This window comes from Vidua chalybeata, chromosome 6 (assembly GCF_026979565.1).
Source record: "Vidua chalybeata isolate OUT-0048 chromosome 6, bVidCha1 merged haplotype, whole genome shotgun sequence".
NCBI classification, from domain to species: Eukaryota; Metazoa; Chordata; class Aves; order Passeriformes; family Viduidae; genus Vidua; species Vidua chalybeata.
The window spans coordinates 51,777,995-51,794,038 of NC_071535.1; the positions used below are offsets into that span (position 1 = coordinate 51,777,995).

General features: G+C 36.0%; 1 long non-coding RNA gene across 1 annotated transcript; it reads right to left on the reverse strand.

Moving 5' to 3' along the window:
* Positions 1-4,029: 4,029 nt before the first annotated feature.
* LOC128789833 (uncharacterized) lies at positions 4,030-15,545 on the reverse strand. Its single transcript, XR_008431540.1, has 4 exons — positions 15,361-15,545; positions 14,759-14,834; positions 10,017-10,104; positions 4,030-4,241 (listed from the first exon to the last, which is right to left on the reverse strand). It is a non-coding gene; the product is annotated as an uncharacterized LOC128789833 (long non-coding RNA).
* Between the last annotated feature and the right edge of the window lie 499 nt (positions 15,546-16,044).

Sequence of the window (16,044 nt, forward strand, 5' to 3'; positions counted from 1 at the left end):
AGACAGGTCACAACCATGGATCTGACAGGCTGCTGCCTTCTCCCCTGTGAGCCCCAGAGAGCTCCACTGCACTTCACCAAAGCATGCTGATATGTCAAGAAAACACCAGGAATACGTGAGACTTACACAGGGTAATGCTGGGTGTACATCCGGTCTGGGGCAAAAAACATGAGGAGTTGTGGGAACAGAATTGTACTGAACCAAAACAGAACAGCATACAAAATAAATCCTGGAGTGTGGAGGAAATGAGAAGTCACAACAAGATGAAGTGAGATCAAAGTTAATTCTGTTTGGGAGGCAGTCACAAAAGCTGTGCTCTAACCAAGATATCTTAAAATCAACAGAAATGGGAAATGATTTAACACTTTAGGATAGGAGAACACAAAAAGTAAACACTTCACTCTCTAAAGGCAAATTACACTTACTGTGTTCTGCTAGTGCTGTAAAAAAGACATAACCCTTTGATGCGAAGCAGTGCATTTCCGAGCTCCCTTGGTTTGAAAGACCACTGGTGGTGCAAAACATCAGCATGTTTGCTGGGATTCTGAAAACTTCATCTCTCTTCCAAAAAAGTGCACTTGATGACAGAACACCAGCACTGGGCAACACTGTGCCCCAAGTTTGCTGCTGTGCAAGTGCAGTGATTGGGTAGGACTGTGAGTCCAGAGGTGCCCTCCAAGTGACTCAGAAAATGAAAGGAATGAGCAGTGTCACCTGCCAGCTGACAAGGTAGTTATCCAGGCCACACTCTGACCTACCGTCTTGGTGTCATGAGGACCAGAAAGCAGTTGGGACTCTGTAAAAGGTTTGAAGCACATCAAACAAAAACAGTGTGACTATTAGAACTCATAAGTGAAGTTGACTTTGCTGCTGAGTGGGTGCACAACAAAAAGAGGGAAAAAAAAGGACAACTCTCTGCTTAAAGTGAAAATCTTACTGAATTCTGTCAGGAAAATATAGAAATCTGTGGCTTAGACTCACTGCATTTTGTAGAACATACCTTTTTTCTCCTCAACAGGCCTTACTTTGTTCTGATCTGACAAACAGAAACTAGATCAATCCTCCCAAAAGGTGTCTGATTATACATATAGCTATGTTCCACAGTGAGAATGTGAGGGATATATTACCCTTTCATTATTATATGATGTCAAAAAGCTCTTTCTTATTTTACTGTAAATAAAACCTCTCCAAGTGTTCCCATATGTACAGTAAAGATTTTGTCTCTGTAATAGAAATACTTCACACCTAAATAAAATCAAGGCAGTAATGACTATAAGAGGAATTTCAGTATTATTTTGGAGATTAGAAGGTATTTAAATAGGTAGTATTTCCTCAAACTGATATTCTCAGCAAAATTTCTTGAATAAGCAATAAAACAGATTGTACATATATTTAAGGAAATGTTTTCAACCAAAAGTGTGCATAATTTGCTCACACCATGTGCCACAATGCCAGTTTACTGGCAAGACCTGTCCTTAGAGAGTGGCTTTTTCTTTAGAACAGTAAATCACATTGTAATTTACACTTGCGTATAATAAACCTAAGCCAAATGGTAGCTCATCCTTTGAAAATGAAGATTAATTAACTTGTAAAGGCCATTACTCTAACACCTGTTTTATTTGGAGTTTAATCAACACACCAGAATTTCAGTAGCAAGAACCCTAGAATTCTATTGTGCTTTAAAGAGCATCTCTTATTTTTGTGCAGTTTAATATAAGTTCTGCTCAAAAATAATCAATTGAAAGCAACCTAAAATAGCAGTAACAAATTCCATAGACTGAAGTACTTGTGTTAAAATGCCTCAAGCAAACTCACAAGCAATTTCCTAGAATATTCTCTGAGTGTGAAGCATGCAGTTATCAGGAATCTTATTGCAGATTCTGGCCTCATCACACAGAGGTCCCCCCACCCCCAATGTTTGTAACAAAAGTAAAGAAAGTAAAAGCAAGTAAAACACAACAAAATGGATTTGTGAAAGAAAATTGCCTACCTGGCATGGTGTCTATTAGTACAGAAAAATAAATTACATACATTTTAGACAATTCTATAATTTGTACTCTGACAAAAATACAATCAGTGGATGTTCTCTTACAGGTTAGGAGTTCACACTGCTGTAAGATTTTCTTCAGTGCTAAAGGAAAGCTAAAGCTTTCTGATTAAAGGGTTCAGGGAAGTAAAGAGACAAAACACTTCAGGATATATTTGTCCATCTTTATATAGTTTGCTCATTTTGGCACAAGTAATAGTTGTTTACTCTTGAGTTGTTCAAAGTCGACAGATGTCCTATGATTTCTGTCTGACTGAGTGAGACAGCAGACTTCAGGAGGCTTTTATTTCCCAGTTTCTGGGTAGAAGACACGAAGAACATGTCAAATTCTCCCTTCTTTCCTTGGAAATACTGATTCCGCACTCAACTTTATGCAAGAGATACTGATCTAACTTCAGGGGAGTGCAATTTAAAAAAAATAAAGACTAAAACATTATAAATACACCTAAACAGGTGGGAAGAATACAGATATGAACAAAGTATCATAACAGAGGACAATTACAAAATAATATTCTAATGTAATTCTACTCTAATATATATATATAATAAAATATGCAAAACTAAGATAATGAAGAAATAAAAGAATTATAGCAGATAACTTTAAATCTCTCCTACAGCACACAGAGACAAGCTTCTTCTCTTTAAATTTTAAATCCAACCTTTGAGACAAGACTTTTTTTGCTTTAACAAATGTAAATGACCTTTTTCTTGATTGTAATCTTCACTAACTAGGCTTCTTAACCAAAATGACAGATATTACTTCATCACAACATTCAAACACAACAGAAAATGGTGTCTTCATATTCTAAAAACAAGAGATAAAGACTTGTATCTCCATCTCTCACAAAAAATATATTCTTTGGTATCTCTGGTCTCTTTTGTGGTTAAAATTCAACCAAGACAGGATCAGTGGTCTCCATGGGATGAAGTTCAACTTTTTGCCATTAGATTTATCTCTTCAGAGAACAAGACAAAGCTAGGAAAATAGCTGAATATTCCTTGGTACAAATCTTTAATTGATAAGAATCAGTGAGTTAAGTAATAGTCATAGTAATGATTTATACCTGCTGAGAAGATAAGACTTCTTCCTCAGTATAATGACAATTTCTTGAAGTGTCATTCTCTGAACACTCCTGCTAACTCAAATAATATTCAGTACTAAGAAGGAAAGCAGTGTGATATTTTTAAAGGTATTAAATGTATGTTTGAATGTGTGGACTTAAGGAACGAGGAATGAGAGACCTTTTAATGAATCTGACCAGGTATTCCTCAGAAGGCCATTACTAGAGTAAATTTGTTGCATAAATAATGTGCTACTGCAGATGTCCATGCCCTGTTTTCCTGCCATAGGTTATGGCTTCACAGAAATAACTGTGTATTTCTAACTCCTAAATACACAGTTAGAAAGTCAAGTTTCTAAACGCCCTGGACACCTCTAATGAAAATACTGATTCAAACAAGAGAGGGGAAACAAATAAAATGGTACATTTAGGGGAAAGTAATCTAAAGCAGGCATTCCTGATGCTCAGGATGATCCAACTGGCAGAGTCACCAGTCAGGAAAGCAGTCTTGGAGTCACCACTTTGGTGAGAAGTGGTGAGAAGGAGTGAAGAGGGATATGACTGAGATTTTACTTAGTAGTGAATTTGGCTTTTTTGCACATCCTCTACTTCTAGAAATAAGGGCCATCTGATGAATAGAGTAGGAGACAATTTTAAAACAGAAAAGACAAAAATATTTATTTATTCATTAAATAGTGCATTTCTGGATCTTACGGCCATGGGCAGCTGCAGAGGCAGATGGCATCGGCATATTCAACAAGGAATCAGACATATTCATTGACAACAGGGCCACAATGAATGCTAACAGGATTATGTTGGAATATGTCTTCTCACAACCTTAAGGATAATTCTGAATACTGGGGTACTAAATGAAGTATCCAGGCTTGGTGTTACATGGGGAGAAATAGCCAGGCTTGAATATTCTCCCTAAATACCATTTGCTGTCATCACTGTCAGAGAGAGCACTGACATAGATGATCTCACCCCATAAGTAATTTCTTACCTTCTAGGGTTTTTTCCTATTTTGATATGACTTCCTACTTAAAAGAGTCATCACTGTCTCTACTTCCTCAGGGACCATTTCTGAGAACAAGTGCTTTTCAGTGCTTTTGGGAAAGGAATTTTAGCTCTTTCTGTAAAAACAAAAAAAAAACCAAAGAGTCAGAGGATGACCAAGATTTTCCACTATCCCTGCTTCTCCCTCTTTCTGCACCTATCTATGTTTCTTTAGGTTACTGAGCAAATAAACGTGCCTAGCCAATACTCCCATTTTATTGAGCCTAATCCATAATGGGTAGTGCAACAACCTATGGATTCCGAAGGAACAATTCTTTTTAAACTGATCAGACATCTGTCCTCTCAGATCGCACTGAATGATCTGAAATTATTTTGGTTTTATTACCTTGGCTATTCAGTAAAGTTGGCAATTACATATCTGAAAATTTGGAAAGAAAGGCAAGCACATGCTATATGCAAAGTTTATACACAACTCTGAAAACTAGAGTTGTCTTGTTACGTATTTTTAAGAGATAATATTTGGCATTAATATTATTAATCTTCTGGCACTCTTTGAGCACTTCACTAACAGCAGGGATATATTTTTTTCTAATATTAATTAACAAGATATAGTTACTAGGTAGTTTATCTAGACTGTACAGACTAGTAAACTGCAACACAGGAAATATAATTATTTTTCTGAGGTCTCACAATGGATCAAGCAGAGCAAAGAGGTCACAGATGAGACAGTTTCTAAGGCTCCTTCATCCATCTCATTAAGCTAACAATTCTCATTTCAAACTATTTGTATTCTATTACATGAGGACTGGTATTTAGAAAGCATTTCTTTTGTTTGAAACAGAGACCAAAGTCACTTATGTAGCAAATGACCAAGGCATAAACACTCCCAGCCATTAGAAAGGTGGGTTTGGATTGTGCAAAACAACCTCATTTGCTGCACAAGCTGATTTACATCTGCAATTATGACAACTGTGGGCACAACCAATGACATACATTTTAACTACCTCCTTTGCATGAACAATTATGTAGTTAAATGTGCAGCGTGCAGTGAATTGCACCCACAAAATCAGAGGCTGAGATTAGGCCTTTTTAAAAGAGCTAGGCCTTACAAAGTGCCAGATAATTGTATACCCCATGAAAGAGAAGAGGGAGTCTATTTCATTACAGTTTTTAAGAAAATGGGACCATTTAAGGTAATTATCTGTGTTGGCTCATTTGAACACCTGTTGGGTTTAATTCACCAGCACCTGGTGCCAACTGCGGGTAACAGACCTGAGGGTCACTAATTGACAGATTATGTTGTTTATGTTTCTTTATTTTTTGAATTTCAACTTTTTTTTCTACTCAATTTTTAGTAAGCAAACTTTAGCAGGATTCAAGACAAAAAATACAGAGATAACTAACTACTCTTGGAAAACACAATAAAGTATTTTTTCCATGAACACATGTAACATACAACGGTTGAAGCCTGATGAGCATCCATATTCTGTTTATCTCACTGATATATACATCAATTTTAAAACACCAAGGAGAAGGACTGGTTGAAGTGATCATTTGCAAGAACTGTTCAATGCATTAGTCTGGAATATTTCAAATAGATATCTTAAGGGACAATAATTCAGTTAGCAATTCGGGGGGGGGGGGATTTAGCTAACACCAAGAGCAGGAAACAGAACTGGGAAATTCTTGATTTATGATAATTGTACATTGGGAATAATTAATCACTCCACTGACAGAATTAAAATGTTGTAGAGGTAAACAGAAAAACCTGCAAATTAGTTATGATACACAGTAAATGGAAGAATAAGATGCCTGAAAATAATAAAAATCCCTCTGATACTATTGGAAAGTCAAGAGAGACAGAGAAAAGCCTTGATGCATTGAGAAGTCTTAGAGTCTAAAAACAAACAAGCCCAATGTGGCTTAAAAACAATGTGGAATTAAAAACAATAAATTGACTCTGCTCCAAACTGCCCAGAACTGCCAGGGTATAGAGGTGCACGTGCACAAAGAGATCCAAATCCAGAGAGCTAAGAAAATTTAAGATGGGGAAGTGAGAGCTCTAAGCAGATTTCTTCTCAGAATTGTTAGGCATTGTTGGGGATCTCAGTACTTCATTGTGTCAAATTTTTCAAGTCCTCACATACTTTTGGAAATGTGCTTAAATAATTTGCAGAACAGATACACAAGGATTTTGCTGAACTGGAGTTGCAATTCAGACACAAGAGGATTTGAGCTCTAGACATTTGGCTTCCTTGTAAAAATCAATCTGAAAAGAAACAAGAACTCTCACATGCTGTACACGTAAATTTTATATTTTAGGGTCTTGCTTTTCCTCTTCAGTCAAGCATATTCAAATACCTGTACATTTCACCCATTAAAAATCACAGCAATAATACAGAATTCTAAATCAGAGCTCACAATCAATATGCTCAAAAGTTCTTCTGATGGAAATAAAAATCAACACAGGACGAGAAAAAAGCTAAACCATCCCACTATCTGAAAGGAAACACCATCTTCCATTAAACCACAGCTAAGAAAATATCAAATTCTCGGTGAGAAGTGAACAAAATGAGGTATAATATTCTTATAGTTAAAATATATCACAATCCAAATAATATATAGGTAGGAAATGGAATAGAGATTATTTTTTAATGTAGATTAAAATAATTGGAAATTATAATATCAAACCAAAGCATATGTATCCATAAAGATATTTATTGCAAAATTAGATTTACTCTATGTTTCATTGTATACTTAATGTTCTGTGCAGATAATGCAGAAATACCATATAGTGGTAACACAGTCTTCATATTTCTTAGAAAATTCTGCCATCCTGTCATATATTTGGCTCTTACTTTTCAGCAGATGTAAGAAGTTAAACGTGTCTGGAAAAGTTTTAACTGGTACAGAGATCAGAATAATCAAAACTAGTAACAGGACTGCATTAATTACTATTTCTGGTAAATAATTAATCATCAACCCTTTGCATAGCCCCCGGCCAAAACTCTATATGGTCTCAAACTGACAACACATAAACCTCCAGAGGTATCCACTAACTTGAATTGAGCTTGAGGTCATTTGTTTAGCTGCAAGAACAAGATAACTTTTAAATTAAAATTTTTATTGTTAAAGCATTGTTCTGGAATATAAAATTGCTGCATCTATGTTTGAAATGCCAGTTTGAATCATAGAGAATGACTTGTGACTTCATAAATTTTTGGTACAGATGGTAGGGATTTCCTGGTGGGAGACTGTGGTGCCAAATGCATTTTTCTCCTGTACAGAAGCTCATGTGTCACATGGCTCCAAGGGGTTAATTTTTTTACACATAGAATTCTCTACATGATAATGCACTTTCATGTTCCCCATCTGGCTATTGTAAAATCACAGAGGCTGTGAAGGCACAAGCATGAAGTAGAAACTGTTGTCCTGGTTTTCAAAGGTCCTGAGTATCTGCAACTCCTACTGAAGTAAGGAGGCAGCCACAGGTGTTCCATAGCTCTGAAACCCAGGTCCTTATTAGCATAATTTCAGGAGCATTTCTTTAAAGTGAAAAGTCTCACCATGCCAAATTCTTAAGTGTCACTTGAAGTCCCCATTTCCCATTTTTATGCTCCTCTAAAAACCTAGAGTTTTTACTAGAAAGAGAAAAACATTTAACACTGCAATATGTAATATATGTGAAAACCAGAATGCCAATAAAGCAACTGGGGGCTTCGGATGGAACATGCAGATGGAATGTAGAAGGAATGGAGCAGGAGAAGACTCTCCTTCACTATCTGCCTGCTGAAGCTGAGGAGTAAATTTTTATAGGAGTGAGTTGGGTGTGTGCTGCTTAAGTGCCAGTTGGGGTTAAACCATGACAGTCCCTTTTGGTGCCTGGTGTGAGGCACAGAGGGTCGAGTAATAGACAACACTGGCTGATCACCTACAGGAAAGGCTGAAGCATGAAGCCAAAATCACTGTCTGAAGCACTGTCTCATCCTGAAAATTTTCCCTTAAGGAAGCAGTTAAAACTGTTAGAAGTAGATCAGCTGGAGGTACAAATGGCTTCAGTGTATTTCCAGAGCTCATATCTGATGGTTTCTGAACCAAGGATGTCTGTAGGCCTCAGAGTGCATTCTCTGGCATGAGGGAATTCTGTCATCAGCCTATGATGACCACCCTTCAACACTTAGAAACCATTCAAACTTGATGAAAAAATCTAAAATATAGTTCTGCATTGAAACTAATGCTTAAGGTTGTTGCACATTTACTGTGGAAGTGCAAATGGAAACCAACTAGTACATTTGTAGGTATTTTGTAGATAAGATAGCCAGTAGGGTTTGTAGGGTTGCATTTGTAGGTATTTTGTGTATAAGATAGCCAGTCTGCTACCTACCTCATACCAGAAGAAAATTATTGCAAATTAAAATCTACTGTATCTGAAATGTTGTGTAGTATGGAGAGAAGGAATGGCTTACTACGAGCTATAGGAAGGTCTTGTTACATGCAATGTTATTCATATAGAAATTAGTCTCAAGCTCCATGAATATACATGAAATCACATGGGTGGCAGTTTTCTATATCTTTATTTTCATGAAGCAAAGTCAGTGTGGTACTCAAAGTATGTCAGGGCAGAGCTGGATGAAAATTACCTCATTTTCCAGGACATTGTTGAGTTACACATTTGGTTGTGGCTATTCTCCCACACACAAGAATGCAATGAAGCCTTGGGAAAAAAGCTTCCTGTTCAGCTCTACTCAATTAGCAGGAAGGAAAAAAGCTGCAGGCTAGTTCAGAATGGCTCTTTTGTAGAGGAAGGTGTGAGGCAAAACCAGTGCACCATCTTGAATAAAGAAAGCTATTTATCCTCCTACATACTGGAATACTTTGCAGTGATTCACAGGCAGTTCTATTTCTAAATGGTACAGAAACCAGCTAGGGAAGAAATTAGGGTTTACTATCATGGGTTATCTTTAAGTAGCAGCTATGTCCATTCTCTCTCCTTTAATTTCAACTACAAAATAGCACAAGTGCTCCATGAGGCAGCTGAAAGTTCAGTATTCTCACAGTGACAGGATCTGCAGCCCAGCCCGCAAGCTAGGAGCTCTCAGCTTCCCTTCCACCACTACATTTCACTTGCCTTCAGAATGGCCCTGTAGCTCAAAGTGTTTTGGTTTTTTGGGGTTTTTTAAATCAAAAAGGAAAAGAAAAAAAAGACGTTTTATCAATGAATTAATCAAACCTGACCCATACTTCCATATTATGTCAAAACCTATGGGAAACCAGATAAAGTTGGTTTGGGCAAGGAATACAGTGTAAAGAATCTTAGTCAACAGACTTATCAGAAGCCCATGGGATACAAGCAAAACATGCTAATGGGTTTGGGAGCTTTGGGTCAGACCCCTAACAAGTGTTAGGATGCTTAGACTGCATTTTTTTAAATGTTCCAACCTACTGTGCTCTACTGAGGCAATACAGCAGCTTTACATACCATAAAATAAGAGGTACAATACAAGGGAAAGAAATGGCATCTCTTCCAAATTCAGCTATCTACTGGTTATCAAGTAATTCATTAGCTGTGATTTGGTGAACAGCATCAACTTTCAGAAGTAGTTTCAAAACTTATTCTTCTTGGAATGAAAATCACAACTTCAAACCTCTAATTTCTACTAACAACAAGACACATTTTCAACTGAGTGCTTTAATACAGCAGAGACCTTTCTTCTCACAGTGCCATGAAATTAGTTCACAATATCATTTATGGCAATTTATTTTTAACATCAATTTTGCTTTTCAGAAAACATGTACTACTTAAAAGCTAAGAAAAATATCACAACTACTGTAATTGTGGAATTCATTGCAAAGTAGTCAACATTTATTCTGTGAGAGCATTGTGTACTTACCAGCCTTGGTAACTTGTCTCCCAGACCAAATTTTTCAAAGCAGAGGTCTTCCTTTCTTATTAGTTCAAAATCTTTTTTTCCAAGTTTTCTATAAAAGGTACAAGAAAATTAGGGTCAGTGAATGAATACCTACTATTTTTCACAAAAACTGTGTATTATAGGATCACTCTGAAATCAAAAAGTTGGCAGGACTGGGAAAACTTCAGAGAACTCTACAAAAGTGACTCAAGTTCTAAAAATGTGTCTCTCAGAAAGATTTAAAGGAAAAAGGTTATGAGGTTAAGAGGTGATTTAGTCTTTGTGACTAGGTATCCACAGAGGTAAAAGGTAATTGCTATTGTAAGGATTTTTTAAGTAGTAGCCAAAGGTTTACTAAGAAACAATTGAAGTACCAGCTAGGAAATATTAAACTGAACACATAGAGTATTTTACTACTCCCTAATTCACCCATCCAAATCTCTTGCTGCCATTGTGTGTAGTGTTTCTGTATCTGTAATAATTTTTACTGCAAACACTGTGTACTTAGCATTTCTTTCGATTCCATGTCCAAGTAATATTTTCCATCAAATAATTCAACAATTCTGTACTAACAACCACCACACTGCAGTGATAAGAATCATCAGTAATTCATGGGCCAATGTTTTTAGACTCATGGGTTAATAACAGTCACAAGAAATGAAACAAGAGACACAAGACAAAACAGACCACTCTCAGTTTTGGCATTGGAGTCCCAGTCAGCTGTCTTTCTAATAACAGGGTTTAGTTCAAACAAATCATGGATGCATTACAAGAATTACTAAATATTTTTATTCTGTAGGCTTTCATTCTGTAGATTTTTTTTATGAAAGTCAGATTAGTCATACATAGTAGGTGCTTGTATCCCTAAAGTCAACAGTACTGATGTTCAGAACTCAGCTCTAAATTCTTAAAATCTATGAAATGTGTTCAATTCTCAGTCTAGAGTGCTATTCTTCATAGAGTAGGAGTAAATTAAAGCAACACTGCTTCATAGAAAAATCACAATAGTCTAGAATATCCTTTTTCTGCTCCAAAAGACATATTTTTCAGAACAAAAAAATAAAGCAGAAAATACTGGGAGAAACAAAGCATCATTTTCAATTCTTCACTCTTTGTTCTGCTATTTTGATGTATCTCCTTTACCTGTGTAGTATGACTGTTGCCTTGTTTGGCCTCATCAAATGTTATTTATCAGTAGAAATAGGATAATAGAAATGTCAGAAAAATGTGAAAACCTACAATAAGTGTCCATATTAAGAGTACCTATGTTCATAAAAATATACTTCAGCTGCATTCTTGTCCTGTATCTATTTTCTGTTATTTTGAGTAAAATACTTGAATAAATGTGGTATCTGTATGTTCAATTTAATCTTTCGATGTCATCTGCTTCTTTTATACTGAGTGTATCCATAACTATGTGGAAATAATTAAATTTAAAAAAAGGAAATATATATTAAACTAAAACCAAAGTTATCCTATAAAAAAAAGAAGTTTCAATACCAGACATTTGGTATTTGGTTTCTGTGACTATGTACCAGCAGGAGTATTAACTCTAAATGATTATTAGAGAATATATTTGAAAGTAACTATTGATCTGTGTTTTACTAATCACATGGAATGGAAAACCATATCATGTGGTCTGTGTTTTCAATCAAAACTAACAAAGATTAAATTCCTAATAGATTTTACATCATACTATTCATGCATAACTGACTTGCAAGAATTACACAGCAAATACTTTTGAGAAACTAATACTCATTTTTGTGATCATTTAAAACAAACAAACAAAAAAAAAAGAAGCTAACTTCATCAAATAAATTATTTGCAACAAATAATTTTTTTAGTTCTATTCCCAAAACACAAAAGTCAGTACTGAAAAATGTAGTTGTCACACCCTGGTGAAGGATGCCTGTCACTTTATATCAAAGCAAAATACTGTGCTGTTTTATTCACACGGTTTTAATTTTTAAGGTAAAACATAAAATTAATATTTTGGTGCATTTCCCCTAAGATTTTAATCTCAAAATATCTTTGACAAAACTTGAGGTTTTCTTTTATCCTCCAGCTCTCCTTCCCAATCTGCCTCAGGACTTAAATCCACATGGAACTCAATTAAAGGAACAGAAAAGGGGCAGAATGCGTTCATTTCAGGACATGATACCCTAAGTATTGGTTGGTGACAATGCCCATTATTCTGCTATGCACAGACAGGACTAAATTCTCTCCAGACTAAGGCAGTGACAGACAACAGATAACTTCAGCTGAAGAAATCAAGTTAAGTAGGTGAAACATATCACATGGCACCTCAAAAATCTGTGAAGAAATTTTCTGTGCCTTTAGAAAGGAGCAAGAATTACCACACTTTCTGAATAGGTTTCTTATTGCTGTAATGCAGGAAGCAATTTATTAGGCATCCCAGGCTCCTTCAGCTGCACAAAGGTATTTGAGAGCTACTGTGGGGGTCAGAGCACACCTGGAAGAATGAGGAAGAAATCCAATAGTGCAGATTGCCCAGGAAAAAGAAATCTCCTGACCCTTTCCTATTAGACAGCAGCACATGGGCCACACTCTCAGAGCGTGACAGGCAGCAGGACTCTTCTAATACTAATACAGCAGGACTGTTGTAATCCTTCAATATGCTGGCACACTTTTTGTATTTTAATGGATTTTCTGTTTGCTGGTTACTATTGTGGATGCTTCTATTACTATGCTTTAAGAATGAAATGAAATGGGAAGTGTAGAGTACACCTTAAATTGCACATAAAAATTCACCAGGCCGTCCTCGGCCCACCATGCAGAGGAAATTCTGTACGTTAACAGAGTTCTAGAGTCACCTTGGGGCTTGTGTCCCCCATCTCTATGTGCAGACACAGCCTGTGGGGTGGCAATAACAGCCCTGGCACCAGTATGGAATATGCCACCTGAATGGACAAGGGAGCCAGGGCAGCCAGGAATTTAGCAGGGAAGCATTAGCTGGAGCCAGGAAGGGTCAGAGCAGTGCTGGTGGCAATAATGACTCTAACAGTGTCCTTAAGCCCATTAGAGGAGCACCAGGAGCACGGGCCATTATTCAGGGTGGGAAGAAAAGCAATTTGCAGAAGTAGAATTAAAATCAGAAGATGATCTTATGGCTTTTGTATTACTGTTTTCAAATTAAGCAATAAGAAGGAGTGTGAATTGCATTCTATTAATTTATACATGGTGTTTTCATTCTTGGGTAGTCAACACAACACGGGGTGAATTAATGCTACTTTGTTCTGACACTGTTGTGATTACAAAATGCTAATTTAAAAAAATATTTATATTGCTAATTAAGGAGGAAGGTCAGAAGTTCTAAGCTCCAGCTGCAATCAACACAGTTCACTGCTTTGAATTTTACAAGTTCTGAGCTGTGAATTGTGCTGATTGCAGGCACAGCTCTGGATACTCATTAGCCAGTCGAACCACCACAGTTCTACCAAACATTTTGTAATATACTCTACTATGTTGTACAAATCCTACTGTTATGATGCAGACATTAATATCATTAAGTACAACAATAAAACTCAGTCTGTATCAGCATAAATTGTACACATGGATTTCAGAAATAAAAACTGTATAAAAATAAAGGCAATAAAGCTATGAGCACTTCATTGTGCTGTCACAAGAAGAAAAGTGAGCTAATTGTACAGAAAAGAAGCTGCGAAACCAAAATAAAGTGAATAGAAAAATTTAACTAAGAAAATCCAGAAAAGAGGAGGTTGTGAAACTGTGTCTGTATCCACAAGCCCATGTATGAACTCTTAGGTTATAAAAGAACCCAGATGTATGCAGCAAAAGCAAAACAATCACAGAACAGAAATAATAGCCAATTAAATCATGGTTGTGGTGGTCTAAAACATTGGCATTAAAGCCTTATCTGGTGGCAACTGAGAGAATAAAAACACAAAGTGGGGAGAAAAAACATGCAAATGCATTATGGCAGAAAAATATCCCTGAAAAAATGTGACATTTTGGTTGCAACATATGCACAGTAATTTACAACAATTCATTTTTCAGTTACTGGGGTACCTTTTAATATTTTTTAGCTAGTATAGGTGGTTTCAGATTTTTTCAGAGAGGAATAATTACTTTGTAGCCAAGTACAATATACTTTGTTTTCAATATACTTTTTATATTGAAAGACTTCAATGTAAAAATCCATGCAGTCTTACAACCAAAGTTTCATTTCTTCTTCTTATACCACCAAACTAATAAACTTCCAAGACACACAATTTACCTGTACAGGGAGACCTGGCAGCCCTGGAACATCTCAGTTGCAGAGTTACCACAGTCAGAGGTGGAGAAGAAAAGCCTTTACCCTGATTGCACAGTTTGTGCACTCATGTCAGAATTTGACCAATAATCTGTAAGTCAACTACTCAGTCCTCATTTATAGATGCAGACAACAATGAAAAAGAGAGGCCTAAACTCTCAGTTTGATTATATGGTGTTTCAGTGCAATATTCTCTTATTTCCAGACTATTTAGTGGTCCATAAATCAAATACTCAGTTTTTAATACTGAACTATATCTTTTACCTCATTTTGCATGGAAATTTTTATTGCTTAGATACAAGCAATTATAAAAGCTCACTCTTTTTGAAGATTTAGCACACAGGCTTATTTTTTATTTCAGTACAAAATTGTAAGTACTTGTATTATAAATGGGTCTGTACATTTTATATTACTTTTACAAGCTTCTTACAGCATGTACATAATGACACCTGTGCTCCAAATGTCACACTGTTGGCTGTAGTCACAGGCACTGATAACTTCATGGGCTGCCAACGAAGCAGAAAAAATAGTATTAATAATAGAAAAAAAAAAAAAAAGAACTTTTAAATGCTTAAACACAAAGCATGAAGAATGTGCTGATGTGGTATAATTTATTCCCGTATGTAAAGAGGAACCAACAGCAGATGTTTAAATGAATAATGTACAGGCCTTAACAATTCATGCTGATGTGTCCTCACTTTTTTCATTTAGCTGTTAAGGGGGTGGTGACATTGTGACATTAGCTGTGTGATTAAACTTAGTACTCTTCTTCTCCACAGTAAGTTATTAAAGCAGCATTCATAACACACCGACTTAAAGTACTGCAAGACATCACATAAACTTGGGTTTCTACCAGACATAAGGGTAGTACATAAGAATACAGGGTTTTTGCAAAACACTGAGTCTCTGTTTTCTTGATCATATCAGATGATTAACAAAATCTGTGCCAAAACATTCTCAAATAAAAAATTTCAAACCCTCTATTTCAGTCCTAGATTAAAATTCACAAATTAGAGCCTATTCACTACTCACTTTATATGATTTCAGTCACATGTTGGTAAGACACTGGTTTGGTGCCATCTCAATGAGACTTTATCTGCTGCATCATGGGAGGTGTGGTTGAGTTCACAGCAAGATCTATGGGTTTTAATTTCAGAATCAGAAGTGGTGACATACTTAGTCACAGTAAGGAACAAAATATAAAAACCTTTACACAATGGAAGGGGAGATTAACAGTGAATATTTTACTTGGTGTTGTCCCACCAAATCAAAAAAGCCTGCTGAACTGTGATCTCAGATTTTTTTATGTCTTAAGTAGGCACTAAGATTCAAATATCCAATTATTATGATAAGGATCTTGAAATGGTTAACTTAATAATTTGATAATACCACAACTGGTAAACATGATTTTAAGGAAATTCTAACCATTAATATTGTCAAACTGGCCAAACCTGCTGTAGGGACTAATTTTTAATCAGTTATTTTGATAACTTTTTAAACTATCAGTAATTCATGCTATTAACGTACTGGGAAAATTTACAAAATTATATGCACTTATATCTTTAAATACATGTCCTACACAAAATAAAATTACCAACTCAGGAAGTTAGTAATTTCCTGGAAAAAAGGTGAGTAGAAAAATCAAACAAAGAAAATCCAGAAAAGAGGAGGTTATGAAACTGTCTGTATCCACATGTCCATGTACAAAGTCTTAGG